Here is a 27,071-nt window from a genome sequence, read left to right on the forward strand (position 1 = left end):
ATAACTTGGAAGTCTTAAAACTAATGAAGAAGCTATTAACTGCTTCAACCTGCAGAAAGCCATTTCTGCTTTTGTTTTCCATTGTAAAATAATTTGGTACCCAGCTCCAACAAAAATTAGTTGTACCTAAGAAAGACATTATTTCTTTTTTAGTTGTTGGTTTGGGTGCTTGCAAAATTGCTGTTTTTTTTCTTCTTTTCTCTTTCCCATTATCTAGTATTTTACCTTTATTGAATATCACATATCCCAGGTATTTAACCTGTGTTTTTTTCCCAAAGTTGTAACTTACTTTTGTTTACTTTGTGTCCTTGTATTACTAAAAATTTTAATAATGCTACTGTATCCACCCTGCACTGCTGCTGGGTGCTGCTAGCAAGATGTCATTTACATAAAGTAAAATGTGACTACCTTCTGGTGGGGTAAACCCTGCCAGGTTGCTAGCCATTTTTTGTGCAAATATTATTGGGCTCTCACAATATCCCTGTGGTAGTCGAGTATATGTATACCTTTTACCCTGAAATGTAAATGCAAACCAATATTGACTATCAGGATGTATAGGTATTGAAAAGAAAGCATTGCTTATATCTACCACAGTAAAATACTTCTGTTGTGGCTTTAAATCATTTAACAAGGTATGTGGGTCTGGCACCGTAGGTGCTCTAGGTATTACTGCATTATTTACAGCTTATAAATTTTGTACCATCTGCCATTTCCCGTTTGCTTTTTTAACAGGAAATAGGGGTGTATCACATGGTGAATCAGGAGATTCTACCAGTACTCCTTTTTTGAGTAATGCTGCTTATTATGGGCTTAATTTTTACTTTTGCATTCTTTTCCAAAATGTATTGTCTTTTCTGTGGTCTAAAAGCTGACTTTGGGGTAATTGTAACTGGTCCTGCTGCTTGAATAAGCCCTACATTTAACTTGCCTGTTGACCACAGAGTTGTTGGAATTTTACACAAGGCCTCTTCTTTTTTTTTTTAATAAAAATGCTAATCAGCTGTCCTTACTAGATTGCAAGTGTACAGCTGTATGTGTCTGTGTCAACCAATTCAGTTTTTTGTTTTTGTATCTCTTGTTTTGACATTTTTAAATCAGTCTGTTTTCCCATTTTGTTACCTTTTTTTTTTTTTTAAGTCTGCCCATTTAACACTTTTGTTTTTTGTCAAGCTGACATGTGGCAGTCTATTGGACTTATACAATCTCATGAACTCCTGAGGTAATGAACAGCTTACTACACTGTTTCCCTCAGTATCCCAGCATAAAGTTTGTAATATTAATCTGTCAGCAGGATTCTTACTTATATTCCTTATTAGGTCGTGGTGTGCTACAGTAGTATGGAGTACAATGTAACAAGTGCTGCTGATCAGTGTCAAGGGAGGGTACCTTACTGATGGCTACGTTTATCAGTTCTTTGGTTACTGCCCTTGGACCAGTCATAACTAGGTCCTGGCTGTACCAATAATAGGCTTTACCCTCTGATCACACCACAAAAGCATCCATTTGTCTTTGTGCTTCCATACCCTGCATGGTAGGAACTACTGCTATGCCAAGTATCTGCACAAGGTCTCTTCCCAGTAAGTTTACTGGATATTTTTGCAGAAACTACAATTTTACTTTTCTGAGTCATACCTGAAACAGGGTCAGTTATTGCTATATTATGGGAAAGTGGTTCCCTGTATAGCTGTCCATTTGCTGCTTTTACTAATATATAATCAGGTGATTCAGAATGTTTTGGTAACTTGGAGGGGTGTATCAAAGTCCGTGACGCTCCTGAGTCACACAGGAATTTGACTTTTTTTCCCTCCACCAGAAGTGTTACTTCTGGTTTTGTATCTGCTAGGTAGAGCTCCAGGCTCAACAATGCTAAATCTAAAATTTTATTTCTATTTTTATCCTCTACATCTGTTTGTACTTCCTTTATTCCCTCTACTACATTTACATTTTCTTTTTGTTTATTAACCTTTCCTGATGATTTTTGGTTATTATCACTATCATATAGTCAGTCCACATCTCCTTTATCTTCTGTCATTGCTTTCTTATTTTGTTTATAGTCCCTAGCTAGATGCCCATTTTTTCAGACTGTAATAAATTACTTCAGCTCCGTCTTCAGCAGTGAAGACTTGTGCCTTTTTTTTTTTTTTTTTTACTATTAAAGTGTCTTTCAGTACGTCTAGCATACTCAAGTAAGGCTTGCAGCCTGCTTGTTCAGTGATCTATCATATGCTTTGTAATAAAGCTACTGATAGAGGCAATGCAACCTTTTAAAAATGCATTTTTTTAATTGTTGTTTAAAGCATTCTAATAATCTAGCATAATATCCATCTATTGTCTCATTTTCCTGTTGTATGCATTAATTAATGCAAGTCCACTCTGCTCTAAGTTTCCATTTTCAGAGATTCTGTCTGTCAGACCTTTCACTCTGTTGTCTAAAAATGTTTCAGAATTTTTTAAGCTTCTGTTTTTTTTTTTTTTTTACAATTTGCTTCCTCAATCCACCTGTGTGCTTGAGGTATGCCTAGTTGGTGCTGTTTTTCTTTTTTTTTTTTTGCCTGACGCCCTGCATCAGATTAAAGCTTGTTTAAGGAGTTTAACTAGTGAAAGTTTATCTAGTTTACTATCAAATTTATAGTTGTTAACACATTTTGCAAAATATCTCACATTATCTGCTTACTGCAATTGCATATGCTTCACATTATCCGTTAGGGGCGGATCTCGTGATCTCTTAGTGCACTGATCTCCCATGTCTTAAAAAAGACTGTTACGTAACCCTTCTCTTGTACCACGTGGTATTTTATTTCCCCATATCCACAGTAGTGTCTAGAATGACTGTTTACTTTGCTTTGTTATTCCCTGATCTATGACTTAAGATACAATACTTCGACTCTCTCTCTCCCTGCTATCACAAACCTTAGCAATAGCACAATGTAACCTGGTCCCTGATCTAAAACAAAGACAAAGAGGGAAATTCTTCTTACCTGAGCCTCCCGCTTTATGACTGTCTTTTTTTTTTTCTCTTGGGGCCCAGTCTTCCGCTTTTCAGCCACAGATCAGAAAGTGGACAGCCTCTTTACACACAACAATTCAGTCGGAGGTCTTTTCACTTTAAGAAGAACCATTTTGTTTTGGCAGCTTCTCCTGCGCAGATTTATCACCACTCATGCACTCTGACCTGCAGCTTACCAAGGGAATCCGGCTCGAAGGACCAAAATGTTAAATAAATTGTTAAAATCAGACTGTAAAAATCATTAGGCATTTTAAAATGACAGTCAATAACAGACAGTAATGCAGGAAACTCAAGTATCTACTATACGTATACTCTAATGTACATTAGGAGGCAAAAAACCATACACAAACTTGTACAGAATTTTGTCTAGCTTTATTTAGGAAGCACATGTCATTTTATACTATTTGCAATCAGCTTTTGCCCACCTCACTGACGTGGTCAGTGACAGGGTCTTTACATCATAGTAACTTATGAAAAAGTGCTGAGATAGTGCTTTTAAAAATCTTTTTCCCATGAGAATATTACAGCCTTGCAAGCACCTGGTCAGTCACAATGTCCTTCCGAGGATGTAGCCAATTCAAGGCTCTTAGATTAGCTCGAATACAATGGATGAATGTCTCTTTAATACATTTCTTTGTCTCTCTGTTCACCAGCTGGACATTATCTCTGATAGTGCGCAAGGCCATTCTTCTGGTGGAAGCAGGAAAAGATACACATGCACACAGATTCATTATTTTCTAACTTTGCAAAATAATCTTTACTGACAGACATACGCCAGCTTAGCCAGCTACTGTCAGGGTCACACTCACAGTTTAAGCCTCAAGCAATAATATGCAAGTTTTATTTCTACTGCAATTCTAGTAAAATAGAATTAAATGCATTACATATTATGCTGTTCTCAGCCTTTGTACTTCATATATATTCGAGTACATTTATATATGCCTGACCACACAGCTTATATATGTCTGCATATATGTCTTTCTAACAGTTGATATATTGAATACATATTTTTCTGACAGTTACCAAATGTCCATTTCACCATCTTCAGCTTTCTCTTCTATTATATGCTAATGATCCCAGTGATAAGTGAAGTCCTCAAAGATCAGTTCTGGGCCTCTCCTTTTTGGCATTAACTTCTCTGAAGTCAAGACCAGTGTCAAAAAGGTCTGGATGACTAAATCTACAGATGGTTGCAAATTAGGAGCTGCCATTAAATCCCCCATTGACACATCACACAAAAACATACTCGGAGGCTCTAAATAAAGATCTGCCTAAGCAGCAGAGACCTCCAAAGCAGACACCCAAGCAACTGCTACCCCAAAACAAAACATGTGCAACACATATCTCACAAAGCCAGTGTGCCGAACAGTCACAGCCCTTACGACTAAACAACACACCTGATACACTTGTATTAGGTGACTCTATCGTCAGGAACACTGACCTCCCACTCACCAGGTTGAACAAAGAGAGGGTCACGGTGAGCAGCCTGTCGGGTGCTAGGATCCGCCACATAACACAAGCACTCAGGTCACTCCAAGGCAAGTACAAATATGACTCAGTCATTGTCCATGCTGGTGTGAATGACCTGAGACGTACCTCCCTGGACTACATGAAAAGAGACATAAACGAGCTCTTTGAGCATGTAGCCCAGCCTGGTATGACCATGACCTTGAGTAGCATCTTACCCTCACCAAGAATGATTCCACAATATGAAGACAAGATGATCAATTTCAACAATTGGCTTAAGTACTGGAGTCATTCAAAGGGGATCCAATGCCTGTCAGCTTGGGATGATATGCTCGACAAGCCACGATGCTTCACTAGGGACGGCTTGCACCTGTCACCCCTGGGCTTTCGGATATTGGCAAAGGCTCTTGCTACCCCCATAGTGCCTTTTTTAGGCAATGCTCAAAAGACAAACCCACCTCCATAGGTATCACAAGGGATAAGAAACTAAGAGTAATGCTACTCAATGCCAGAAGTCTAAACCTCAAGATGCACGCACTCGAAACTCTCCTTAGCATGGAGAACATTGATATCTGTGCAGTAACAGAAACCTGGTTCAGGGCTCCCAAGAGCACCCCGGCACTACCAGGTTATACCTCATACCATGCTTTTCGGCCCCAAAACTTGGATCGAACCACAAAAGGAGGAGGAGTATCGATATTCATCAAAGATACCCAAACCTCCAGGTTGGTGGCAAAGCACGAAGCATCAGAGACTATCCATGTGCAACTAACAGTGGGTAAAACTGTCTTCCAGTTTATAGCCTGCTACAGACCACCCTCCCAAACCCAGGAACCCCACTCAGCCTTCCTGAGAACACTGGAAAATAAGAAGGTCTCTCCAAACACCATTATATTGGGTGACTTCAAATACCCAAACATTGACTGGGAGCATTACTCCAGCACCCTAGCCCAAAGGTTCCTAGAATTTATAAACTCAAATGCTATGGAACAACTTGTTACCACTCCCACAAGAGGGGAAAACATACTGGACCTGATCATCACCAACATGGGGACTCTATGCTCCAGACCAGAAGTGTATCCCTCACTGGTAAGATCAGACCATAAACTAATCTCACTGGATATTCACATCCCGACCCCACCCCCTGCCCAGAAAACCACAGTGAAAAACTTCTCTAAAGCAAATTTCACACTCCTCAAAACCGAGGTGGAATCCTTCAAAGCCCGGCCTGTGGAAAATATGACCCAGATGCAGAATCCTTTATAAACGCATTCTATGAACACCTTCAGGAATGCATGGATCATGCAATCCCAAATAAAACCAAGACCCAATCCTCCAAAGGCAGACGTCCTCTCTGGTGGACCCCAGCCAAAAGCAAACTATACAATAGAAGGAGGAAGCTACTACATGATAGAGCAAAATCCCAAAAAGGGAAGGCATCTCTGATCAGTATTAGCAAAAAAACTACGGGCACTCATAAAATTGTCTAAGGCCAGCTTCGAGAGAAAAATTGCACAGGACACTAAGGAAAATCACAAGGCTTTCTTTAGTTATGTTGGGAACCTGGGTGGGAATTCCTAGATATGCTCAGAATTAGTCCAAAATGACAAAAAATACACCAAACCCTCAGACATTGCCAACATCCTAGCTGACAGGTTCAGCGCAAACTCCCCCCCACCAAAGGGCAAATATCTATCCCAGCAGAGTGCTGCCCCCCTGACATCTCAGATGCTCAGGTGAGAGCCACCCTCTCCAAAGCAAAAAACACAGCATCAATGGGACCAGACGGTGTCCTGGGCTGCGTCCTACATCAACTCCAAGAAGAGCTAAACCCAAACATAAAACTTAATGTTCAATCTCAGCCTTACTACAGGATATGTACCCAAAGAGTGGCGTACAGCAACAGTGGTCCCTCTCCACAAAGGTGGTGCCTCAAAGGATCCTGGAAACTATTGCCCCATAAGCCTGACTAGCTTGGTCTGCAAAGCTATGGAAAGGTTCATCATGGACCTCATAAATAAAGATATTGGGGACCTAATGACACTAGATCCTACCCAGTTTGGCTTTGTTAAGGGCAGATCCTGCCTCTTAAACCTGGTTGATTTCCTTGAAACAGTCACCAAGGCCATTGACGAGGGGAAGGTGGTCCACACAGCCTACCTGGACCTCGCAAAAGCCTTCGATACAATACCCCACTCAGGCATTATAGATAAGCTCACCAGCTTAAATATAAACCCCTATGTCACTAGATGGGTTGCAAACTGGCTCAAGGACAGAACCCACATGGTTAGAATTGCTGGAGCCATGTCAGACTCCAAACCAGTTACAAGTGGCATCCCACAAGGCTCAGTCCTGGGACCTCTCTTGTTCGGTATATATTTCTCAGAGGTACAGGCCAACACAGAAGGACTGTGGCTGATCAAGTTCGCAGATGACTGCAAACTGGGCACCATAATCGACTCTCCAGCAAACACAAGCATCCTCCAAAACGGCCTCATAGAAACAGACAACTGGTGCCAGAGCCATGGCCTCAAGCTAAACAACAAAAAGTGTATAGTCATCCCCTTTGGCCAAAACAAAGTGCCCACAAATTACCACATAAGTGGTAATCCATTAAGTACAGAAGAAGTAATTAGGGACCTGGGGACCCAAGTTGATAGCAATCTCTCATTTGACAACCACGTGGTCAAAGTGGTTAGAAAAACATTTTATATAGCCCACCTAGTCATGAAGGGATTCACATCTAAATCAGGGGAGGTCATCGTGCCTCTTTACTCATCCCTCATCAAGCCCATAATTGAGTACAATGCCCCTTTTGGGATGTACCTTACCAGACACCTGCAGCAACTGGAAAGACCCCAAAAGTACCTCACCAAGAGGATCAAAGGGCTCAAACATATACCATATGCTGCCTGGTTAAAGAAACCCCAGCTCTACTCAGTGGCATACCGCCTGCTCGGAGGTGATCTGTGCCTGACGTATAAAGCCATGTCCAACCCAAAATTAATGGACATGCTGCACCTCAGAAAATCCAAATCCCATCGAGCTACGCGCTCGAGAGACTTGAACCTCAGCACTGAAATAAATAGGACATGCTGGTGGGACAGATTCATAACCCAGAGGCTCCCTTCACTCTGGAATAAAATCCCAGTCCAGGTTAGGCAGAGTCCCTCATTGACTCTCTTCAAGAGGAATCTTGATGAGTGGATGGGAGATCGTAGGTTTACCCCGGGTATCACTTCTGTGTCACTGTTAGACATAGGCACAGTATACTAACCTCGAAAAAGGGCATAGTAAAATTAATTTAAAATGGGTGGCGAAAGCCAAACACACTCTGGCTAGGCTTATAAATGCCCTAGGGCAGATAGCCTAGTATGAACCTATGAACATCTCAGGATCACTGTCTCTGACCCCTGTCCTACATACGTACTGCACATCTCAGGATCACTGTCTCTGACCCCTGCCCTACATACTGTACATCTCAGGATCACTGTCTCTGACCCCTGTCCTACATACTTACTGTACATCTCAGGATCACTGTCTCTGATCCCTGCCCTACATACTTACTGCACATCTCAGGATCACTGTATCTGACCCTTGTCCTGTACACTTACTGTACATCTCAGGGTCACTGTGACCTCTCCCCTGCATGCCCACTGTACATCTCAGGAGCAGTCTGTCTGACCCCTACTCTGCATGTTTACTGATTATCTCAGAGGTACTCTCCCTGTCCCTTGTCCTGCATACTTACTACATAGGTTCATAGGTTCATAGCTTCATAGGTAGGTACTAGACTATCGGCTCAAGGGCCTAAGTAAGCCTAGCCAACAAGGTTCCCTGGCTTATGCCACCCAAGAAAGTTAATTTCCTGTGCCCCTGTTGAGGAGAGCCACAGAAGTGATCCCCGAGGTGTATTTCTTATTTCCCATCCACTCATCAAGATTTTTCTTGAAGAGTGCTAATGAGGAACTTTGCTTGACATAGATGGGCAGTTTGTTCCAGAGTATAGGAAGTCTCTGGGACAGGAATCTATCCCTCTAGCATGTCCTGTTTATTGTGGTGACAAGGTTTAGGTCCCTAGACCATGTAGCTTGGAAGGACTGGGATTTCTTAAAGTGTAGTATGTCCAACAGCTCTGGGTTTTGCATAACTGTATATGTTAGGCAGAGATCTCCTCAAAGTAGGTGATATGCTACAGAGTAAAGCTGGAGTTTTTTGAGATGGTCAGAGTAGGGCATCTGTTTGAGGCCAGTAATCATCTTTGTGAGGTACTTCTGTGGCCTTTCCAGCTGCTGCAGACGTCTTGTCAGGTACATACCAAAAGGGGCATTGTATTCTATAATGGATCTAATGTGTGCCGAGTAGACAGGAACAATGACCTCTTTTTTACTGAATGAGAACCCTTTTGTGATTAGGTGTGCCACATAGAAGGATTTCCTGACTACTGTGGTGATATGATTATCAAAGGAGAGACTACTGTCCACCTGGGTCCCAAGGTCTCTTATCACACATTCAGCATTAAGTAGACTGCCGATTATGTGGTAGCTCATGGGTACAGAGTTTTTACCAAAGGGGATGACAATGCACTTTTTGGCACTGAGCTTGAGGCCATGCCTCTGACACCAGGCATCTGTCTCAGTGAGGCCCTTCTGTAGGATGTCCACATCATTTGGGGACTTGACTATGGCTCCCAGTTTGCAGTCATCTGCAAATGTCATCAGCCAAAGGCCTTCTGTGTTAGCCTGTACTTTAGAGAAGTAGATACCAAACAGGAGAGGTCCCAGGACTGAGCTCTGTGGTACTCCACTTGTCACTGGTTTGAAGTCAGATTTAGAGTCTTCAACTTTTACAGTGTGGATTCTGTCAGTGAGCGAGTTGGCAACCTATCTTGTGACTTAGGGATTTATACCTAGTTTAGTGAGTTTAGCTATAATTCCAGAATGAGGGATGGTGTTGAAAGCCTTGGCGAGGTCAAGATAGACTGTGTGAACCACCTTACCCACATCTACAACTTTGGTGACTGCCTCAAAGAAGTCGATCAGGTTCAGTAGGCATGATCTGCCTTTCACAAACCTGAACTGGGTGGGGTCCAGAGTTTGGAGGTTACCAATGTCTTTGCTTATGTGTCCTATGATGATACGTTCCATGGCCTTGCAGAACAGGCTCATCAGGTTAATAGGGCAATAGTTCCCTGGATCAGTGGTGGCTCCCCATTTTTGAAGTGGCATAACTGTTGCTGTGCTCCATTCAGTGGGCATAAAGCCTGACTTGAGACTATTATTGAACATGGTGCTTAGGTGGGGAGCCAGTTCATTCTGAAGTTCATCTAAAATGCAGCCTGGGATGTTGTCCAGTCCCATGGATGCTATGTTTTTAGTTTTAGAGAGTGCAGCTTTTACATGCATAGATGTGATTACAGGGACTCTGCATTCTTCCTGTATAGATATGGGCCCTTTAGGGGGTGAGAGGGGGGGTAAAGTTAGCACTGAACCTGTCTACCAGGATGTTGGCAATGTCAGTTGGTTCTGTAATTTTCATGCCATTGTGCTGTAACTCAGAGCAGATCTGGGTGTTGGCATTGAAATTCTTGACATAGCTATAGAATGCTTTTTGGTTGCCCTTAGAATCAGTGGTGATTTTGTTTTCCTAGCTAGTTTTGGAGGATCTTATAAGGGATCTCAGCTTCTTACTGAGGCTGACCAGGCAGCTCCTCCACTCATGGGATTTTACTCTCTTTTGCAACAGTTTCTTCCTTCTGTTGTAGAGTTTGTTTATGGCAGGGGACCACCAGATTGGCTTCCTTTTTTTGGAGGATATCATCTTGGTTCTATTTGGGATAGCACGATCCATGCACTTGTGTAAGTGCTTATAGAGCGCATTTGTGTAGGATTCAGCAGTCATAACTGTATTGTCCATATTCATGGGTGTCATGAAGTTCATCACTTCTGTCTTAAGAAGCAGGAATTTGGCTTTGGAAAAATGTTTTACCATGGTGCCCTTAATGGTGAGTGGGGGCAGGATGCGGATATCTAGGGTGATTAGCTTATGTTCGGATCTGACCAACGAGGAGTTGATTTCAGGTGTGGAACCCCGGTCACTCATGTTGGTAATGACTAGGTGTAGGATGTTGTTGTCCCTGGTGGGGGTGTGGATAAATTGATCCAGGGCATTGAAATTTATGAATTCCAGAAAGCGTTGAGTGAAGGAGTTGGTACATGAGTAGTTTCACAGTTAATGATGGGGTAGTTGAAATCGCCCATTATTGGGGTGTTTAGTTGACCCCTAATATATTCCAGTATATCAAGAAAAGAGGAGTGGGAATCCTGGGGCATGGTGGGGGATCTGTAGCAAGCTACAATTTGGATTGCTGTTTTGCCCAAAGTTAGTTGCACTTTGACAACCTCGGATGCATTATGCTGCGCAACTAGCCTGGAGGTATGGATATCCTTAATGAATATGGACACACCTCCGTCTTTCGTGTTCTGGTCCAGGTTAGATGGCCGAAATGTGTGGTATGAGTTATAGCCTAGTAATGCAGGGGTGCTGTCTAGAGCCTTGAACCAGGTCTCAGTCACTGCACAGATATCAATGTTCTCCATTTTAAGGAGTGCCTCGACTGAGTGCATTTTGAGATTTAAACTTCCAGCATTAAGTAGCATTACACTCAGTTTTTGCTTGCCTGTTCCTTTTATGGTGGTGAATTTGTCATTTGAACCTTGCCTAAAAAAGGCACAATGGGGCGGAAATAGCCTTAGCCAGTATCCGGAATCCTAGGGGTGACAGGTGCAGGCCATCTCTGGCAAAGCATCATGGTCTGTTGACCATGTCGTCCCAGGCAGAGAGATACTGGATCCCCTTAGAATGACACCAGAAGCTTAGCCAATTGTTGAAGCCAATCATTTTGTCCTTGTACTGCGGTATCATTCTGGACGATGGCAGGATGCTACTCAGGGCTAGGATTATACCTGCCTGGGCTACAAGATCGGAGAGCTCTTCTATGTCTTTTTTTATGTACTCCAGGGAGGTACATCTCAGGTCATTTACACCAACATGGACAATGACAGAGTCATATCTGTACTTATTATGGAGTGACCTGAGTGCGTGGGTTATGTGGCGGATCCATCACCCGACAGGCAGCTGACAGTAACCTTCTCCTTGCTTAGCCTGGTGAGTGGGACATCAGTGTGCCTGACTATACAGTCACCTATGACTAGTGTGTTGGGTACATTGGTTTGCCTTATGGGCTGTGGTTTATTGGCACACTGAGTCTGTGGGCTATGTGTCATTTGGGTTGTGTTGGGTTGGTGGAGGTTGCCTGGGTTTCTGCTTTGGAGGTCTCTGTTGCTTGAGTAGATTATTATTGAGAGCCTCTGTGAAAGTTTTGGTGTTTCTATGTGTGGATTTTGGTGGTGTAGGTTTAGTGGGACTATGTGATGATTGTGGTGTGGTGCAAGTGTTTACCTTCTCCTCTTGACTGTCAAGTGCAGCCTTGGTTGGAGAGAGCTTTACCACCAGTTTAACTAGATAGGTACATCTCTCACAAGTTGTCTGTGTACATGAGGTAATTGCTACAGTGCCTCAGGATGCCCAGATTCATCAGATAGACAGAAGAGAACACTTGGAGCTGACCCGTGGATATGCCTGAATAAAAAACTACTTTCCGCTAGACAAGTGAGGAAAGTGAGTATAAGAGCTGTTTTTCTCTAAGCAAGTGAGGAATGTAAGTACAAAAACTGTTTTCCTCTATGTAAAGAGGAAGGTTGAGTGCTGTAGTAATTTGTAGCTTATTTAGTGCTAACAACAAGTTCTGAACAAATGCTGAGCACGAATAAGCAAATTCAAGTGCTAAAACTAAGAATCTGTACCTGGATCTTGTGGTAGATAGGCTACCTAGTGCTTACCACTCCCACGGATAAGCTAGAATGCTTCCCTCCAAAACAGAAAGGCTTGGGGGCTCAGAAGCTTACAAATAGTCCTGGATACAGAAAATCTGTATCTGGACTAGACTAGTTACAGGAAAGGAGGGAAACAAGTGCAAGTTTGGGCTTTTAAATCAGAAAGTTGAAAGAGATGGAAAAAACTGCCCAAACAGCCAATAAACTACAATTTCTGGGCCAGAAACCACTCTTGTAGTAGATACACTACCCAGTGCTTACCACTCCCACTGATAAGCTAGAAGGCTTCCCTCCAACACAGAAAGGCTTGGGGGCCTCAGAAGCTTACAAGCAGCGCTCGATGCCGCAAATCTGTATCTGGACTAGACTAGTTAAAGGAAAGGTGGGAAATGAGAGCAAATGCGGGCTTTTAAACCAGAAGGTTGAAAGAGATGGAAAAACTGCCCAAACAACCAATAAATTACAATTTCCTTCCCCCCCAACTAGACTCTTAACCCAAGTATACTATCGCCACTACTAACCACAGTCAGAAATAGCTAGTTGTCTTTACATACTTTAACATCTTGTCTGATAATTTTGTTACTTATATTATAAACGACAAGAAACTATCTTAACTTGCAACATTTACTCTATATACTGTTGATAATCAGTATCTTGTTATTGTATTAAAGCCAATCACCTGTAATGTTGTTTAGTATTGCTGCAACTTTGTATCTCTATTTATCATGTACATGATGTGGAGCTTTTCTCCCCGGGCATCCGCTGAAAAAGTACCTGCGTCCATTTGGAATTTCCCGGTAAACAAATGTAAATAAATAAATAAAAATAAATACATTTCTGGGCCAAAAACCACTCTTATGGTAGACAGGCTACCTAGTGCTTACCACTCCCACTGATAAGCTAGAAGGCTTCCCTCCATCACCAAACAGCTTGGGGGGCTCAGAAGCTTACAAACAGTCCTGGATACAGCAAATCTGTATCTAGACTACTTACAGGAAAGGTGGGAAACAACCACAAATGCAGGCTTTTAAACCAGGAAGTAGAAAGTGATGGAACAACTAGTCAAATGGGCAATAAACTACAATTTCTGGGCCAGAAACTACTCTTGTGGTAGATAGGCTACCTAGTGCTTACCACTCCCACTGATAAGCTAGAAGGCTTCCCTCCTATACAGAAAGGCTTTGTGGGCTCAGAAGCTTACAAACAGTCCTGGATACAGCAAATCTGTATCTGGACTAGTTTAGTTACAGCAAAAGTGGGAAACAAGTGCAAATGCAGGCTTTTAAACCAGAAAGTTGAAAGAGATGGAAAAACTGCCCAAAAGGCCAATAAACTACAATTTCTGAGCCAGAAACTATCTTGTGGTAGATAGACAACCTAGTGCTTACCACTCCCACTGATAAGCTAGAAGACTGCCCTCTAACACAGATAAGCTTTGGGGGCCCAGAAGATTACAAACAGTCCTGGTTACAGCAAATCTGTATCTGGACTAAATTAGTTACAGGAAAGGCAGGAAACAAGCTTAGAATTTTTTTTTTGGAAAGTGGAAAGGGAGAAAGGAGATACAAAAGATAATCCAAAATTAAGGACCTAAGTGGCTTGCCCTTCACAAAGGTTCTCTCTGTATTAGGTAGAATGAGCTAGTGACACTAGACTGGAATACAGATGGGATAAAGCTGAACAGATGGGACTGGTAGGAGTGTCTGAATACAAAGTATGATCTCACTGTACTCAGTCGAGTGAGCAAATGATAGACCTAGGAGGATTGTACAAACACAAATTTACAGGAGGGGTGGGCAACTCCAAAGCCACCAAGATTAATGCCACAGCAAGAACAGGGAGGGAGGGCAGGAAACTAACTGCAATGACAGAGAGAGACCACATTATTCTATGAAACAATTAAATAGAAAAATAAATAACTACAGAGAGACACAGACCAATGAAACAATTAAATACAGAAAAATAAAATAAAATGCAGTACAATCTTTAACACTGCAAGTTTGCACTTAACTCAGCTAGTAATGCAGTTGATTGTAGGTATGTAGCAGAAGCCAAACAACTCAGACATTGAGCAGTAATAAATGCAAAGATATGTGCCTAAATCTTATAAATACATAGAAACCCTCTAGGCTAAAAGTTTAACACTGAATATCAACTAAGTGAAACACTATAGTCCCCACTTACTGCAGAGAGAGAGAGACCACAGTATTCTATGAAACAATTATATAGAAAAATAAAAACTTGCAGAGAGACACAGACCACAATATTCAATGAAAAACAATTAAATAGACAGAAAAATAAAATGCAGTTCAATCTTTAACACTACAAGTTTGAACTTAATTCAGCTAGTAATGCAGTTGATTGTAGGTATGTAGCAGAAGCCAAACAACTCAGATATTGAGTGTTAATAAAGTCAAAGATATGTGACTAACTGTTATAAATACACAGAAACCCTCTAGGCTAAGAGGTTAAAACTGAATATCAATGAAGTGAAACACAATAGCCCCCAGTAACTGCAGAGACAGAGAGACACAACAGTATACTATGAAACAATTAAATAGAAAAATAAATAACTACAGAGAGACACAGACCAATGAAACAATTAAATACACAGAAAAATAAAATAAAATGCAGTACAATCTTTAACACAGCAAGTTTGTACTTAACTCAGCTAGTAATGCAGTTGGTTGTAGGTATGTAGCAGAAGCCAAACAACTCAGAAATTGAGCAGTAATAAATTCAAAGATATGTGGCTAACATTTATAAATACAAAGAAACAATCTAGCCTAAGAGTTTAACACTGAATATCAATGAAGTGAAATACAATAGCCCCCACTTACTGCAGAGACAGAGAGAGACCACAATATTCAATGAAACAATTAAATAGACAGAAAAATAAAATGCAGTGCAATCTTTAACACTGCAAGTTTGTACATAATTCAGCAGTTGATTGTAGGTATGTAGCAGAAGCCAAACAACTCTCTCTCTCTCTCTCTCTGACCTCTGTCCTGCATCAGTACTGTACATCTCATGAGAACTCTGTCAGAGCCTTACCCTGCACACTTACTGCCCATCTCATGGCACTCTGTCTGACCCCTGCCCTGCACACTTACTGTCCATCTCATGGGCAATCTGTCTGACCCCCTACCCTGCACACTTACTTTCCATCTCATGGGTACTCTGTCTGACCCCTGCCCTGCAAACTTACTGTCCATCTCATGAGCACTCTGTCTGACCCCTGCCCTACAAACTTATTGCTCATCACAATGCCACTCTGTCTGAGCCTTGCCCTATGCACTTACTGTCCATCTCATGGGCACTCTCTCTGACCCCTGTGCTGCACACTTACTGTCCATCTTATGAGCAGTCTGTCTGACTCCTGCCCTACACACCTACCATGCAGCTTATGGGCACTCTGTCTGACCTTTGCTCCACATACATACTGTACATTTCAGGAGGAATTTGTCTGATTGCTGCCCTAACTACTTAGTTACACCTCAGAAGTGCTATCTCTGTCTTTTATCCTACATTCTAACTCTACATCTCAGGGCTCTCTGTCTGACCCCTGCCTGCATACTTACTGTACATCTTATGTCTAGTCTCTTGAACCCTACCCATAATATTTACTGTACACCTCATGAGCACTGTCACTGACCCCTGTCCTGCAATACCAGATGTACATCTCAGGAGCACACTGTCTGACCCCTGTTAAGAATATTTTCTATACATCCCAGGCACAGACTCTCTGACTTCTGTCCTGCATAATTTCTGTACATCTCAGGAACACTCCCTCTAACCTCTGTCCGGAATACTTTACACCTAAGGAGTACATTCTCTCTCTGACTTTTTCACACTGGCATAGATGGTCAGCACAGTACCTTTTCCATTCACTACAGTGATGGCTGAACTGCTCAACACAGTGGTAAGATGATAGTAGGAACAGTCAGTTCCTTCTCTCTGCAAATGTGTGCTAGGCATCCACTCTGCAATGGGACTATCATGATGGCAACCAGCCGATGTATACAGGGGTTATTATATATCAGGTACAGAGTTCTTTGCTCTCTTTAGAGCATCAGCTAGGAATCCTGCCATGCTCATTGCTTTTGGAAGCCACAGTCATGTATCCCTCCTCACTCCATGAGGAATATGGTCGCTTTCTTGCATCCATACACATTGCTGTTGCTGACATATGATGTGCAACAATGAGGACTCACATGGCAAGGGACTTTGTGGGGGTAATATAGCACAGTGTGGATATGCATTATGTAGCAGGATAATGTTAAGGTGTGAGTAATGGCATGTATGGTGGATAACAACAATAGCACAATGTGGATATGCATGACATGGCTGGATGTTTTTAAGGTGCAAGTAATGGCATGTATGGTGCATAACAAAAATAGCACAGTGTGGGTATGCATTGCATGGCAGGGTGATATTACGGTGTGAGTAATGGCATGTATGGTGCATAACAACAACAGCACAGTAACGATATGTATGGCATGGCAGAATGATATTACGGTGTGAGTAATGGCATGTATGGTGCATAACAACAATAGCACAGTGTGGATATGCATGACATGGCAGGATGATATTAAGGTGCAAGTAATGGCATGTATGGTGCATAACAACAATAGCACATTGTGGATATGCATGAAATGGAAGATGATATTATGGTGCAAGTAATGGCATGTATGGTGCATAACAACAATAGTACAGTGTGGATATGTATGACATGGCAGGATGATATTAAGGTGCAAGTAATGGCATGTATGGTGCATAACAACAATAGCACAGTGTGGATATGCATGAAATGGAAGATGATATTATGGTGCAAGTAATGGCATGTATGGTGCATAACAACAATAGCACAGTGTGGATATGTATGACATGGTAGGATGATATTACAGCGTGTGTAATGGCATGTATGGTGCATAATAACAACACAGTAGCTTCATATGCTTCCATGTCTGGCAGTTGGTTCTGTGGGATAAAGTTGTGTGCTGTAGTTCCTATGGTACAGGGTTAGATTCCCTCAGTCCACTACTCCACAGTAGTGTGACATTCAGCAAGTCACTTAACAGGACATTGCTCCTAGGTCACCCCTGAAAAGGCACTGTATGTCCAGTGTGACTACTCGGTTAACAAATAGGTATATTTTTTGTACATTAGTATCTCTATAGACCAAAAAATGCATTAGATTTCCTCAAATACCCAAAGGATGCAATTGACCCATCTAGGCATATAAACTGCTCTTTGCACAGTGTTGAACAAGCCCTGCAGTACAGCCTTGGTCAGATGCACAGTGAAATAAAATTGTGATTCAGAAGCATTTGCTCTTACCAGGCTCATTAGTAAAAGGACCATGCTAGTAGTGTGTACATTGTGCTACTAAAACAGCCACATTCATTAGTGATCTCATTTCTCATACCACTGAAACAGCCACATTCATTAGTGATCTCATCATTTCTCATACCATTGAAACAGCCACATTCATTAGTGATCTCATTTCTCATACCACTGAAACAGCCACATTCATTAGTGATCTCATCATTTCTCATACCATTGAAACAGCCACATTCATTAGTGATCTCATCATTTCTCATACCACTGAAACAGCCACATTCATTAGTGGTCTCATCATTTCTCATACCATTGAAACAGCCACATTCATTAGTGATCTCATCATTTCTCATACCATTGAAACAGCCACATTCATTAGTGATCTAATTTCTCATACCACTGAAACAGCCACATTCATTAGTGATCTCATCATTTCTCATACCATTGAAACAGTCACATTCATTAGTGATCTCATCATTTCTCATACCATTGAAACAGACACATTCATTAGTGATCTCATCATTTCTCATACCACTGAAACAGCCACATTCATTAGTGATGTCATCATTTCTCATACCATTGAAACAGCTACATTCATTAGTGATCTCATCATTTCTCATACCACTAAAACAGCCACATTCATTAATCTCATCATTTCTCATACCATTGAAACAGCCACATTCATTAGTGATCTCATCATTTCTCAGACCACTGAAACAGCCACATTCATTAGTGATCTCATCATTTCTCATACCATTGAAACAGCCACATTCATTAGTGATCTCATTTCTCATACCACTGAAACAACCACATTCATTAGTGACCTCATCATTTCTCATACCACTGAAACAGCCACATTCATTAGTGATCTCATCATTTCTCATACCACTGAAACAGCCACATTCATTAGTGATCTCATCATTTCTCATACCATTGAAACAGCCACATTCATTAGTGATCTCATTTCTCATACCACTGAAACAGCCACATTCAGTAGTGATCTCATCATTTCTCATACCACTGAAACAGCCACATTCATTAGTGATCTAATCATTTCTCATACCACAAAAACAACCAAGTTCATTAGTGATATCATTCTTCAGATGTTTGCTAAAGTGACCTATACAGTGACTGTAGAAGTCTGATAATCTGAAACTCTATCACTTACACAACAATTTGTGTGAGGTCTTTAGGGAGTGGTGCCCACACATTTGTTTTAGTGCTTTGCACATTTTTCAGTAGTGGGTAATTTTTAACTTGTGTCAACAGGAGTTGTTACAATAGTGGAATTATAGTCCACGTCTTTCTGTGGTGTGAATGAGTATAAAGTTTCCACATGCCTTTTAGAATCACCTCTGCTGATGGACTGTGGCTGTGGAGAAGAGGACCTGGGTATTTTTCTCAGTGAAGGGGAAGGGGGCCTAAAGTACCACTAAGTAAGTCTGCTGGCCTGTTAATACTCCATGTGGGGTTGCAGCAAAAATAAATCCCTTATCTGATAGAGGGAGTCCTCTAAGGCAGGATGATAATGAGGTCTCTGTACCATCTTGCTACATCTGTGCCATGAAACAGAATGCCTAGATTGGAATGTTGGGAGAACCCCATAGACAAAAGCACAAAGGAAGCCTTATGTTCATAATACTAGGTATTGACATCCTCCTGGATGTACTCGTATATTCACACACAGATGGCAGCTGTACAAGTGGCTTGTCCTATCATGTGCCCATGTGTTACAGTAGTACAGAAACAATACCATGATAACTGCCTACACACAGATGGCAGCTGTACAAGTAGGATGTGCCACATCTTGAGTGGCATATAGCACAAGAAATGGAAACACCGCACATACCTCTGTGTTGCGGAAGCCTGGGTATACTGTGTATGATATGTGCCTATCTTATATCTATATTTATATTTATTTATTTCATATTACAGTTAGTCAAGTCTGATACAGAGAAACATCAGAAGGAGAAATTCACTAGGCAGGCAATGTCATTCTGCCATACGCCCTCCATGAGCATGTTTAGTGGAGACACTGGAATGTGAGATCAGACAGGTCCATTCAAAACTGTGACTGTGCATATCAGCACAGTCAGTAGCCAGAAAAGAAAATTTGAGCAGGTTCAGAGAAGGGGCACCAACATGATTGTATACATGCACAGCAAGGCAACCAAGCACATGAGCAAAGGGCTAGGGGTAGTGGTGGTGGTGGGGTCTGCCAAAAAACTCAACTTTAACAGTCACATTCCTGGAATCTGTATATTGGGGATAGACAGCTCAGTTGCCCATGCTGAAATACTCTTTGTGGCAACAAACATGACTATAGCTTGACTATCAGGTGTGGCCGATCCAAATGGGCATGTGGTAATATGTACAACTAGCTGTAATACCCACTGATATAATTGGACATGTTGTAATATGTACACTAAGCTGTACTACTCAATGATCCAAGTGGACATGTGGTAATATGTACAACAAACTGTACTACTCACTGATCCAAGAGGCCATGTGGTAATATGTACAACTAGTTGAACTACCACTAATCCAAATGGGCATGTGGTAATATGTACAACTAGCTGTACTACCCACTGATCCAAATTGGCATGTGGTATTTTGTACAAATAGCTGTACTACCCACTGATCAAATTGGCATGTGGACATATGTATAACAAGCTCTACGAACCACTGATCCAAATGGCCATGTGGTAATATGTACAACAAGCTGTACCACCCACTGATCCAAATGGTAATGTGGCAATATGTACAACAAGCTGCACTACCCACTGATCCAAATGGGCGTTTGATAATATGTACAACTAGTTTTATTATGTACTGATCCAAATGGGCATGTGGCAATACGTACAATAAGCTGTACTAGCCATTGAACCAAATGGGCATGTGGTAATATGTACAACTAGTTGTACTACCCACTGATCCAAATGGGCATGTGGTACTTAGTACAACTAGTGTTACTATCTACTGATCCAAATGGGCATTTGCTACTATGTACAACTAGCTCTACTACCCACTGAACCAAATGGGCATGTGGTACTATGTAGAACAAGCTGTACTAACCACAGATCCAAATTGACATATGTTGATATGTACAAGTAGCTGTACTACCCACTGATCCAATTGAGCATCTGGTAATATGTACTACTTGTACTACCCACTGATCCAAATGAGCATGTGGCACTATGCACAATTAGCTGTAATACCCATGATATAAATGGGCATGTGGTACTATGTACAAATAGCTCTACTACCCACTGATCCAAATGGGCATGTAGTAACATGTACAACAACCTCAACTACCCAATGATTGAAATGGGCATGTGGAAATATGTACAACTAGCTGCACCAACCACTGATCCAAATGACCATGTGGTAATATGTACGCATGTGGAAATATGTACAACTAGCTGTACCAACCACTGATCCAAATGACCATGTGGTAATATGTACAACTAGCTGTACTACCCACTGATCCAATGGGGGTGTGGTAATATGTATAACTAGCTGTATTACCCAGTGATTCAAATGGGCATGAGGTAATATGTATATCTAGCTGTATTACCCAGTGATTCAAATGGGCATGTGGTAATATCTACAATAAGCTGCACTACCCACTGATCCAAATGGGCATGTTTTAATATGTACAAATAGCTGTAGTACCATCTCATCCAAATGGGCATGTCGTAATAAGTACAACTAGCTGTACTACCCACTGATCTAAATGGGCATGTGGTAATATGTACAACAAGCTGTACTACCCAGTGATCCATATGGGCATGTGGCACAATGTACAACTAGCTGTACTCCCCAATGATCCAAAAGGACATGTGGTTATATGTGCAACAAGCTGGATTACCCACTGATCAAAATGAGCATGTGATACTGTCTACAACTACTTGTAATACCCCCTGAACCAAAAGGGCATGTGGTAATATGTACAACTAGCTGTCCTACCCAGTGATCCAAATGGGCATGTGATACTGTACTACCCACTGATCCAAATGGGTGTGTGGTAATATGTACAACAAGCTGTACTGCACACTGATCCAAATGGGCATGTGGTACTATGTACAAAAAGCTGTACTACCCACTGATCCAAATGGGCATATGGTACTATGTACAACAAGCTCTACTACCCACTGATTCAAATAGGCATGTGGTACTATGTACAACTAGCTGTACTACCCACTGATCCAATGGGCACGTGGTACTATATACAAATAGCAGTACTATCCACTGATCAAAATGGGCATGTGGTAATATGTACAACAAGTTGTACTACCCACTGATACAAATGGGTTTGAGGTACTATGTACAACAAGCTGTACTACCTAGTGATCCAAATGGACACGTGGTAATATGAGCAACTAGCTGTACTACCCACTGACCAAAATGATCATGTGGTGATATGTACAAATAGCTGTACTACCCACTGAACCAAATGGGCATGTGCTACTGTCTACAACAACCTGTAATAGCCCAGGATTGAAAGGGCATGTGGTAATATGTACAACTAGCTGTCCTATACACTGATCCAAATGGGCAAGTGATACTGTCTACAACTAGCTTTACTACCTACTTATCCAAATGAGCGTGTGGTAATACTTACAACTAGCTGTACCACCCACTGGTAGAAATGGGCATGTGAAAATATGTACAACAAGCTGTACCAACCACTGATCCAAAAGGCCATGTGGTAATATGTACAATTAGCTGTACCAACCACTGATCCAAATTGTCATGTGGTAATATGTACAACTAGCTGTACTACACATAGATCCAAATGCCCATGTCAAACTATGTACAACTAGCTGCACTACCCACTGATCCAATGGGGGTGTGCTAATATGTACACCTAGCTGTACTACTCAGTGATTAAAATGGGCATGAGGTATTATGTACAACTAGGGGTACTACGCACTAATCCAAATGGGAATGTGGTAATATGTACAACTAGCTATAATACTCACTGGTGCAAATGAGCATGTGGTAATATGTACAACTAGTAGTACTACCCAGTTATCCAAATAGGCTTGAGGTACTATGTACAAAAAGCTGTACTACCCATTGATCCAAATAGTCATGTGGTAATATATACAGCTAGCTGTACTACCCACTGATCCAAATGGGCATGTGATAATATGTAAAATAAGCTGTACAAGCCACTGATACAAATGGGCATGTGGTAATATGTAAAACTAGCTGTACAACCCACTGATCCAAATGGGCATGTGATAATATGTAAAATAAGCTGTACAACCCACTGATCCAAATGGGCATGTAGTAATATGTACAACAAGCTGTACTACACCATGATCCAAGTGGGCATGTGGTACACTGTACAAATAGAGGTACTACCCAATGATCCAAAAGGGCATGTGGTTATATGTGCAACTAGCTGGGCTACCTACTGATCCAAATGGATATGTGATACTGTCTACAACTACCTGTAATACCACCTGAACTAAAAGGGCATGTGGTAATATGTATAAATAGCTGTCCTATACATTGATCCAAATGGGCATGTGATACTGTCTACAACAAGCTGTACTATGCGCTGATCCAAATGGGCATGTGGTACTATGTACTAAAAGCTGTACTACCCACTGATCCAAATGGGCATGTGGTACCATGTACAACAATCTGTACTACCCACTGATCCAAATGGGCAACTGGTACTATGTACAACTAGCTGTACTACTCACTGATCCAAATGGGCATGTGGTAATATGTACAACAAGCTGTACTACCCACTGATCCAAATGGGCAATGTGGTACTATGCATAAATAGCAGTTCTATCCACTGATCCAAATGGGCATGTGGTAATATGTACAACAAGCTGTACTATGCACTGATCAAAATGGGCATGTGGTAAAATGAACAACTAGTTGTAATATCCACTGATCCAAATGGGCATATGGTACTATGTACAACTACGTGTACTACCCACTGATCCAAATGGGCATGTGGTAAGATGTACAACTAGCTGTGGCAACAACTGATCAAATTGGCCATGTGGTAATATGTACAACTAGCTGTACAATGCACTGATCCAAATCTGCATGTGGTAATATGTAGAAATAGCTGTACTACCCACTGATCTAAATGGGCATGTCGTATTATGCACAACTGCACATTGACGAAATGAGCACGTGGCAATATGTACAACTAGCTGTACTACCTACTAATCCAAATGGGCATGTGGTAATATGTACAACAAGTTGTACTACCCACTGATCCAAATGGGCTTGAGGTGCTATGTACAAAAAGCTGTACTACCCATTGATCCAAATGGTCATGTGGTAATTTGTACAAATAACTGTACTACTGACTTATCCAAATGGGTATGTGGTAATATGTACAACTAGCTGTACTACCCACTGATCTGAATTGGCATGTGGTAATATGCAAAACTAGATGTACTATCCACTGATCCAAATGGGCATGTGGTAATATGTACAAATAGCTGTACTACTGACTGATCCAAATGGGCATGTGGTAATATGTACAACTAGCTGTACTACCCACTGATCCAAATGGGCATGTGGTAATATGTAAAAATAGCTGTACTATCCACTGAGCCAAATGGGCATGTGGTAATATGTACAACTAGCTGTACTACCCACTGCTCCCAATGGGCATGTGTTACTGTCTACAATTACCTGTAATAGCCCAGGATCGAAATAGGCATGTGGTAATATGTAAAACTAGCTGTCCTACCCACTGATCAAAATGAGCATGTGATACTGTCTACAACTAGCTGTACTACCTACAGATCCAAATGTACATGTGGTACTATGTACAAAAAGCTGTACTGCCCACTGATCCAAATGGGCATGTTGTAATATGTACAACAAGGTGTACTGAGTTCTGACCCAAATGGGCATTTGGTTATATGTGCAACTAGCTGTACTACCCACTGATCCAAATGAGAATGTGATAATATGTACAACTACCTGTACTACCCACTGATCCAAATGGGCATTTGGCAAAATGTACAGCTAGCTGTACCACCCACTCATCCACATGGGCATGTGGTAATATGAACAACAAGCTGTACTAACCACTGTTCCAAATGGGCATGTGGTACTATGTACAACAAGCTGTACTACCCACTGACCCAAATGGGCATGTGGTAATATGTACAACAAGCTGTACTAAACACTGTTCCATATGGGCATGAGGTACAATGTACATCAAGCTGTACTTCCCACTGATCCAATTGGGCATATGGTAAAATGTACAACTAGTTATTCTACCCACTGATCCAAATGGGCCTATGGTAGTACGTACAACTAGCTGTACTACCCACTGATCTAAATGGGCATATCGTACTAGGCACAACTAGCTTTTCTACCTACTGATCCAATGGGGATGTGATAATATGTACAACTAGGTGTACAATGCACTTATCCAAATGGGTATGTGGTAATATGTGCAACAAGTTGTACTACCCACTGATCCAAATGAGCTTGAGGTACTATGTACAAAAAGCTGCACTACCCATTAATCCAAATGGGCATGTGGTAATATGTACAACTAGCTGTACTACACACTGATCCAAATGGTCATGTGGTAATATGTACAAATAGCTGTACTACTGACTGATCCAAATGGGCATGTGATAACATGTAGAACAAGTTGTACTACCCACTGATCCAAATGGGCTTGAGGTACTATGTACAACAAGCAGTACTACCCATTGATCCAAATGGGCACGTGGTAATATGTACAACTAGCTGTACTACCTACTGACCCAAATGGGCATGTGGTAATATGTCAACTAGCTGTACTACACCCTGATCCAAATGGTCATGTGGTAATGTGTACAAATAGCTGTACTACTGACTGATCCTAATTGGCATGTGTAATATGTACAACTAGCTGTACTATCCACTGATCCAAATGGGCATGTGGTAATATGTACAACTAGCTGTACTACTCAGAGATCCAAATGGGCATGTGGTACTATGTACAACTAGCTGTACAACCCTCTGATCCAAAAGGGGCATGTGGTAATATGTACAACTAGCTGTACTACCCACTGATCCAAATGAGTATGTGATACTGTCTACAACTAGATGTACTACCTACAGATCCAAATTGGTGTGTGGTAATATGTACAACTAGCTGTACTACCCACTAGTCCAAATGGGCATGTGGTACTATGTACAAAAATCTGTACTGCCCACTGATCCAAATGGGCATGTTGTAATATGTACAACAAGGTGTACTACGCTCTGACCCAAATGGGCATTTGGTTATATGTGCAACTAGCTGTACTACCCACTGATCCAAATGAGAATGTGGTAATATGTACAACTACCTGTACAACCCCCTGATCCAAATGGGCATATATTAAAATATGCACGTAGCTGTACTACCCACTCATCGAAATGGGCATGTGGTAATATGAACAACAAGCTGAACTAACCACTGTTCCAAATGGGTATGAGGTACTATGTACAACAAGCTGTATTACCCACTGATACAAATGGGCTTGTGGTAATATATACAACTGGCTGTACTACCCACTGACCCAAATGGGCATGTGGTAATATGTACAACAAGCTGTACTAAACACTGTTCCATATCGGCATGTATATCAAACTGTACTACCCAATGGGCATATGGAAATATGTACAACTAGTTATACTACCCACTGATCCAAATGGGCATAAGGTAGTGCTTACAACTAGCTGTACTACCCACTGATCTAAATGGGCATGTGGTAATATATACAACAAGCTGTACTACACATGATCCAAATGGGCATATAGTAATATGTACAACTAGCTTTACAACCCACTGATCCAAATGGGCATGTGGTAATATGTACAACAAGTTGCACTATCCAGTAATCCAAATGGACATGTAGTAATATATACAACTAGCTGTACTACTCACTGATCCAAATGGCTGTGTTAAACTATGTGCAACTAGTTGTAATACCCACTGATCTAATGGAGGTGTGGTAATACAACTAGCTGTACTACCCACTTATTCAAATGTGCATGAGGTAATATGTACAACTAGGTGTACTAAGCACTGATCCAAACTGGCATGTGTTAATATGTACAACTAGCTATACTACCCACTAATTCAAATGGGCATGTGGTAATACGTACAAATAGTTGTACTATCCAGTTATCCAAATGGGCTTGAGGTACTATGAAGTACAAGCTATAATACCCACTGATCCAAATAGGCATGTGGTAATATGTACAACTAGCTGTAATTCCCAGTAATCCAAATGGGCATGTGATAATATGTACAAATAGCTGTACTACCCACTGATCCAAATGTGCATGAGGTAATAAGTACAACTAGGTGTACTAAGCACTGA

Source organism: Protopterus annectens, chromosome 1.part1, assembly GCF_019279795.1.
Source record: "Protopterus annectens isolate FY-2018-M chromosome 1.part1, PAN1.0, whole genome shotgun sequence".
Lineage (NCBI taxonomy): Eukaryota > Metazoa > Chordata > Ceratodontiformes > Protopteridae > Protopterus > Protopterus annectens.